The following is a 7,452-nucleotide window of genomic DNA, read 5'->3' as shown; positions in this document are numbered from 1 at the left end:
AAGCTAGCAGCTAGCGTAAAAGGGCGAAGTGGTTGACTTCGACGGTATGAAAAGAGGCCTAATCTACTGCTTCAAGTGCCTCCTGTAAAGGGTAGAGAAGAACGAAATTGGAATTGATTTATTGATTTTTCGTACAAGCGAGAGGCGACAGGGACTAAAGGCTAAGTGAAAACCTGACAGAGGTCCCTGCCCCCCCCCCCCCCCTCCCCACAGATTCTGACATTAAAAATTAAAAACATGTATCAGTAACAGTTTGTCATTTTCACTCATTGTTAGTATAAAGACGCACACCGACAGTGAAATATGGTTAGGATTACGTCTGCCATATACTAATTACACAAGAAAAAGTTTCTTCTCAAAATCATATATTTCGCACATTTTGTACATTTCGTTTCCCCATGTAGGCATACGACGGGATCTCGAGTATAGTTACGGATGAATAAAAGAGCACTAAAAATTGATTGTGACCATGGTCGTTTCTACGAACCATACTTTCATCATCGGCGGTCGCCAACTTACCTTCTAATTAATTGCCGCATGATCGTTTTATGTTAATGTGGTTTTGTTTCATACAACCATTGTCACTTCCGACTTTTTTTTCGTCCTCCAGTTCTTTCAACCTACAGTAGTATATCTAGCTTACTTTACGTTGTTGCTGTTGATAACTGCATCCGAAAACTGGGCAATGCGGCTAGTATTTCAGCGCGTTCAAGCAGCTGACGTACTAACGTATGGTTATGTGACAAAGTGGCGGTGCGTGCTGCACTGGAAGGATGTAATGGAGGGCAATTCGGCAATAAGCTGGTTAGAGAGGAAAGTTAGACTGCGCATTCCTAGACCGTATTTCCAGGATCTGTCTTTTTTTTTTCGACATTCACCTCTCCCCACCCCTCCTCCTCGTTTCACCTGTTACTTCCTTTATATATTTGCTTGTTTGGAACCTGCATAAGGATCTGTAAAACAACCAGTTCCCTGTTTTTATGCCTTCTGCAGCAGGGTCACAGAACTGTTCCGCTATCGGCTACAGCTGGAGGACGGCCTTACAGCAGTCCAGCTGATTCCAGGCAGCGAACAGTTTTGTGATTAACGGGAACAAAAAGCATGAGGTTGGTTCCGCATTCGTAACTATCGCTCTAGCGAGTATTATAACCTTTGTCTGGTTATGTAAAGCTGCAGTATTGTAGTTAAGCGCAGGTCATGAGAATACTACTTCCAAGCGTCCCTTCAAGGTTTGTTTGGTTTTAGGCTTTAACGTTCTAAAGTGAACACGATAGACTACGTATAGGAGAGCTCCGGGAATTTAGATCACATTATGTTCCTTAACGTGCACTGATGTCGCACAGCAAACGGGTGCTGTACGTATCACCTCCATCAAAAGCGGCCGCCTGAATGAAAGTGCGTTATATTGCATCAGCCATAACTCCCGAGCTGAAGAGCGCGTCCTGACGGTTTTGGAATGTGTCGATTCTTCGGATAAGCTGTACGGGTGGATTATTACAAATTATGTGGCGTGATAACTATTACGAACTGCAGTAGTGAATAGATAGCGACACGAAAATCACCTTCCCTTTTAAACCTCCTATACCGATATCCTAGGCTCCGCCGCTTTCATTTCATATTCGGAGCTTTATTTGGCAGCATATTTCTTCGGGGTGTTCGATCTCCGCACTATGAAGGAGCTTTACCATCCGCATTTTGAAAGCAATGCGATGCAGCAGGGACACGGAAGACACTAACAAGGGGAGGAGACTCATGAACGGCTCGTATATTTCTGAAAGACGTCGAAAAGCGCTGTCATAACTTGCGTGCAGTGTGCAAGCTGTTTCCATGTGACACACGAAGGCACGATGCCGCTTTCCAGTCCCGTTTCCAGTTTCGCATCCCGCACCGCATGTTCCACATTCATTACCGCTGTACCATATGCGTACAAAACTACCACCAGCAGCAACAGGCATCCACCCTTCGGATGCCCGGGGGACAGCGAGAGGAGATGCTGTGCCTAAAAGGCACACCACCTCGCCTTGTCCACCACACACGGCGGCTGAGTGTACAGCCGGAGTCTGAAACGCTCCGGAACGACACTGGTAAGAATCTCAGTCCCCGCAACACAGCGATCGAAGGCACAAGCGCTGCAGGCGCTGGGATTCGAACCAGCGTCTTCGCGTGTGCGAGCTCAGCACGTTACCCACTCAGCTACCGTGTGGCACGGCTTCGAAGTGACACTCAGAATAGGTGTTCCGTGATGGATGAAGCGGTCATAGGAGCATGCGCCGTGCCTACTTGCTGCTTTTTACGTGATGGGGCGAGCGTGAAGCGTATCTCCGGATATCGAGTGCAGCCTCTGCAGCGTGCGCGCTTGATATCGAATGCAGTCGCTATAACTTTCTTTCCTGGTCATCCATGATTACCTCGTCACTTCACTCCGTGCTTCGTTGTGTAGACGGCGGATATAAAAACGGTGCAAACAAGGAGAACGTGCCTATATTTCAATGATGAGCGTGCTGTTTCGTACTTCCATAGTGAAGCTCGCTTTTGATGACGTTAACGGAAAGAGAAGGGGAGTGGATCGGTTGAATGAGGGCGATCCTCCTCACACGCACTCTGCAAAGTAGTCTTATTCTGCTGACAGAACATTGATTTCATAGCATGTATGTACATTTTTTCTCGGCATCGATATACCGTGTATGAAAGACCCGATAAGGAGGTTTAAGTAAGGGATGAGTACAGTAAATATGGGTTGGAAGTGTTCGCATGAAGCGAAATTGAAAACGACTGCTAATATATAAGCGAAGTACGACATGTACGGGCACGTGAAGATGATACATAGTACGCTACAAGTGCATTGAGATGTGCGGGTTGTCGGGGGAACGTAGGGCGCGGAAGCAAAAGAGGATATATCTAGGCAGGTATCTGTGAAACATGAAAAGGCTGAGGTTACGGCGACGAAGTACGAGGTGGCACACCGGGATTTCACAGTGTGTTTTGGTCGGCCGAGTTTAACGTCCCAAAGCGAGACAAGCTATCAGAGACGCTGTACTGGAGGGCTCCAGAAATGTCGACCACCTGGGGCTCTTTAACGCGCAGTGATATCGCACAGCAAACATGCGCCTTCTTTTCGCCGCTATCGAAAGCGGCCGCCGAGGCCGTGATTCAATCCCGTGTACTTCTGCACAGTTATCGAGCGCCTTAACCACCGGGGCACCTCGGCGGGGTAGATCGAATTCGACGGCATCACTTCAGAAACATATACACGAAGTCCATACCATGATTACTCTTTTACTCGCTGCATTGTAAGCTTTGAAAATTTTTCAGAAGTCTTGCTTATCCCTCTCTGAATTAGGCACGCGCCATTTATATTGGGTGTACCGGCTAACTTCGACCAAGGGTTTCAAAATACAGTTCGCCCTAGTCCAGTGAAATAAATTCGGAGATTTGCAGAGTCGCATATGCTAATCTTGTATCGTTATTTCACTGCAGTTATTAGTACATACTAATTAGCTAATTCTTTAATTATGAACTTCAGAGAAAACGTACGTGTCGATGCAAAAGTTGATCTCGAAAAACTGCGTTGTCTCCATCACGTCACGACTTCCGCCGCCCTATTTACAATCCTGCAAAAATACCGTCACGTGACCTGATAAATTCGAGAAATGCACAGAACCAGCATCATCGTAGAGAAGGTTCCCTATAAAGCCAGCAGTAAAAAAGTAATTGGGCGTAAGAGTAGGCGGGGCATAGCAGTCCCTATGAAATGGTGGCGACTTGTAATGAAATAAAGTAAACTGAATTCAGGAAAACTAACAGCTTTCTCACGCTCTATAGAATAGTTCCTTGGAAAGAAGGCCATTTTGATTAACTAAGGAAGGACTAGTAGGAGGAGGGTGTTAAGCAACTCTGGGGGAGTTCCCGGCGTCAGTAATCGAGAACTCGCACTAAGAGAAACACCGCTGAAGCTGAAACAGTCCCTCCCATGGAAGCGTATGTATGCTAGGTAGTATTATGCTTCCATTGCTCTCTAGAGAAAGTTTACCCGGATGTCCTTTCGCGAACACTTTGATGGCTTCTCTTCGTAGCTGCAGGATGGTGTTACCTTTCGTTATTCTTCTGCCGCTTGTAACACAAGCGTAAAGAAAACCTGCTGCTTTTCCTTCGCGACATTTTCGTCAGCCGAGTTCTCGAGGGAAATGGTGCTTGTAGCGGCTAGTTCGAGCATCCCAAAACGGCACCAAAGCCGCTGCAGCAGCTCGGAATCTAGGAAGGTCGCCAGGGCGAAGGAAATTCCTCTCTTGAGAACCAGGGAAACCAACCAGGGGCACGTGAACGAAAGGTCTTGAGGCGTTGAATTCAGTATTTCTTTATATGTTAAATTAGCTAAGCGATTCGCTTACTTTTTATTACACATTTTCACTCCATGCGCGACGTGCCGTTCAACCTGTGCGCTGTGGAGTGTTCTAATTTAGAGGTCATACAGCACGGATATCACGACCCTTTCGACCTGTCACAACTCGTAATACGCGACGAACTGCGGGGGACACTAACGATGCAGGCTTTTCCGTAACACATGGCCCTTAGATTTTCACGCAGTCAGGTTGAACTGGAATGAATTCGTCGAATTTTAATAAAATGAAATTCATCGGCGCCTTTACGCTGGTTAAACATTTAGAATTGAAACCCCGAGCCCACGACACGTCCATGATGGGATTCAGCTGTTTGTCACAATATTCAGGAATAAAATTTGGAGGACGCTTAAGCTTCGCCTTGAAGAGTGGAACGCGATAGCGTTATTGCACTTCGTTCGCACCGCCCACTCATTCGCTCGGTATGCTCTTGAGTCACACAGTGTTCGGCGCGGCAACGAAACGTGCGTCTGAGCAAGCGGAACGAACCAAATAACGAGGTGTCTCGGAGGGAGAAAGCCGGGCAGCGACGCGCCATGAAGGCGGACGCGATCATGGGGCTGACGCTTTGATGGGATCGTCCTCTATCTCGCTTGGGAGCACCACGCAGAAGCATGATTCCTCGGAAGCAGGTCGGCACACATCGCAGGGGACGCTTTCCCAGCAGAAGCGCTACGGCGCAGCGATCACGTCAGAGGCGTCCAGCATCAGACGCTGCACCTAGCAATCGCGCTGTGAGCGGAAAGAGGAGCCGCGTCGCCTAAACACCACTGTTCGAGTGACGCACGCTGGATGTTGGAAGGGGAGAGAGCGAGAAAACTTATTAAACGCAAGGGTATTGGGGCATCCTCGCACCGGTACCCGCGCGGCCCGAAGGGGAGAAGCGGGTGAGTGAAGATGGTGATCTAAAGAAAGAAAAGACGCTTGATTTTACAACCCGTGAGGGTGCACGGCGAAACGTCGGGGGCGAGTGGCGCGCCAAGCGTCGGGGCAGCGCCGCACATTGCGAGGAGGGGTTCTTCTGTCTTTGCCGTATATGAAGTGCATGCCGAGATTTATCGCTCGCGGCCAACGCCGCCGACGACACCGGCTTTTCTGCGACACGAGCTCCTTAACGCTACCGCGGTAAAATCTAGAGAGCCGAAGCCGCAGCAAAAAGTGTCTATCGAGACTGTGACAACTACCTTCTTTTCTTTCCTCGTCAAATATTTGCTTTCGCCTTTCATTCTGGCGGCCTGTCACGCAGATCAAGAAAATACACATCTAAAATTCCACGTCCCGCACATTCATGTATAGCTGCTGCTGTGGCGACATACAAAGTAATATTTTGCAAATATTATAATTTTTCTTTTAACGCGGTGTCTACAGAAAAAACTCGTGGGGGTGTTTGTGCCACACTTCTAAACTTATGCTTTTGCAATGCATGTATTTGTTGGTGCGCGTGTGGCCTGCTCTGACACATGAGAAAGCGCAGTATCATGGCGTACACAAGTGGCCCGCACAGTGCGTTCTGGAGTTTGCACCTTGCTTAGCAAAATGAGCTTGGTCTACTACGCATTGTGAAAGTGCGAAGTCAAGGCCGCTGAAGAGCATAATTACCGTATATAATAAAGGGAAGATGAACATCACCTGTTTGTGTTCAAACGCGTGACAAAAAAACTCACTGGCTGCAAAACGACGCATGTAAGTATTCACTTGACAGGTCCAACAGGGCTACATGATTGGGGAGGATTCAGTTCTCACTTTCTGCAGTAAGTGGCGAACACTGCATGAATAATATCAAGTAAAACATCATCGAACAGTTTATGTAGCAGCTGTTGCCTGGTTCCATCATGAAAGCAAGACGTGATCATTGAAGTTGCATAGCAAAAATGTTCCATTCCATTTCTATTCCATCCACTTGCAAAGTACAGAGGAAAGACGTTTACTGCCGACCACTGTTCTACATGTGGTGGTTTATTAACTTCCATTAGTCTCTTCCAGCCGTTTACGGGTCTTGTACAGAGATTCTGCTTCTTTCGATTTGGTTTCACCGTATGTACATGGTATCAGAAGGCTTTTGGATGTGTGGTGAATGGGCTTTCTGAAGACTACAGACAGACACACACTGTAAACCACTTTGCACCCTTAAAGGTATATTAGTAATTATAACAGCCTTACAACACCCATGTTTTTCGTTCAATGGGTGTTGTTATTTCTTCGCACCCATTTTAAACCCACTCGAAATTTCTGGGGTGTTGAAAAGGTTTATTTAGCAAAATGCACCACGCCTATCTCCAAGGGTGTAAGGGTGCTTTTGATTTTTTGATTTTTCATCAGTAACAAAAATTTCAGGATAAGGGGAGGGATCAGTGTGGTTTTTGTTCGCAGAATGAAGAAGTCTTCCAGTATTTGTGAAAGCAGTACAAATGCTCTCACGGTCTGATATCATGTGCTCTTTACTATACATTCAGGGGCTCATTTTTTTTTGCAAACGGTTACAAGAATAAAAAAGATACGTTATGCGGGGTTTAGTGTCCATAATTAGGCTATATACAACAACAACTAGGGCGCGTCGTGCGTAGTGAAGCAATCAGATTAACTTAATGCACTATACATTAGCGTTGTAAAAATTACATGTCTTTAGTATCCATTCTCGGCAAACTTACGCAATCTGGGCACTGCACTACGCATGCATCAAATATAACATGAAGCCAACATTTTCATCCACCCCGTTACCAGCGTATCGCCGCACAATATTTGGGCTCAGAGTGACGGCGCCAATCGGAGCGTGCAGTGCCGTTGCGCAATTAAAATTTTTCCGGCGCTTCTTTTGTATCCTTACGATCTAAAAGAAAGTTGCATATCACGGTGGGCGCATTGTTAACTATGCGCAGCTCGTAAACTTTGCTGTATGTTCTTATTCTATTTGACCACACATTTAACGCTTAGACCACCACCACGCTTCGTCCCCTTCCTGCTTTCCTGCCTAGCATGACCCCATTACGAGCAGCCAGATGCCGTACATCACAGCACCGGCCTTCGAAGGTGGTGACTGATCGTGGAGCGTAAAACC

Source organism: Amblyomma maculatum, chromosome 9 (genome assembly GCF_055883805.1).
Source record: "Amblyomma maculatum isolate TAMU_Amacu chromosome 9, ASM5588380v1, whole genome shotgun sequence".
In the NCBI taxonomy this organism is placed as follows: domain Eukaryota; kingdom Metazoa; phylum Arthropoda; class Arachnida; order Ixodida; family Ixodidae; genus Amblyomma; species Amblyomma maculatum.
Note: the sequence above shows the minus strand (reverse complement) of the source record.